Source organism: Mus caroli, chromosome 4, assembly GCF_900094665.2.
Source record: "Mus caroli chromosome 4, CAROLI_EIJ_v1.1, whole genome shotgun sequence".
Classification (NCBI taxonomy): Eukaryota; Metazoa; Chordata; class Mammalia; order Rodentia; family Muridae; genus Mus; species Mus caroli.
Window position 1 is genome coordinate 45,033,487 of NC_034573.1, and position 613 is coordinate 45,034,099.

Genomic DNA, 613 nt, shown 5'->3' on the forward strand with positions numbered 1-613 from the left:
CAGGGCAAAATTCCAGAACGGAACAGCAATGGCTTGTGTTGTAAGATCAAGAATTGACAAATGGGACCTCATAAAATTGCAAAGCTTCTGTCAGGCAAAAGATAATGTTAATAAGGCAAAAAGGCCACCAACAGATTGGGAAAGGATTTTTACCAATCCTAAAGCTGATAAGGGACTAATTTCCAAAATATACAAAGAACTCAAGAAGCTGGACTCCAGAAATTCAAATAACCCCATTAAAAATGGGGTAGAGAACTAAACAAATAATTCTCAACTGAGGAATAGCGAAGGGCTGAGAGCACTTCAAAAAATGTTCAATGTGATTAATTATCAGGGAAATGCAAATCAAAACAACCTTGAGATTCCCCCTCACACCAGTCAGAATGGCTAAGATCAAAAATTCAGGTGGTGCTCGCTTCGGCAGCACATATACTAAAATTGGAACGATACAGAGAAGATTAGCATGGCCCCTGCGCAAGGATGACACGCAAATTCGTGAAGCGTTCCATATTTTTACAAAATTATAGAAGAAAACTTCCCAAATCTAAAGAAAGAGATGCCCATGAACATACAAGAAGCCTACAGAACTCCAAATAGACTGGACCAGAAAAGA

At 38.8% G+C, this 613-nt stretch overlaps 1 non-coding gene across 1 annotated transcript; it reads left to right on the top strand.

The window, feature by feature from the left end:
* The first annotated feature begins 408 nt into the window (after positions 1–408).
* On the top strand, positions 409–515 carry LOC115031067. The gene has a single exon (XR_003836632.1). It is a non-coding gene; the product is annotated as a U6 spliceosomal RNA (small nuclear RNA).
* The last annotated feature ends 98 nt before the right edge of the window (positions 516–613 follow it).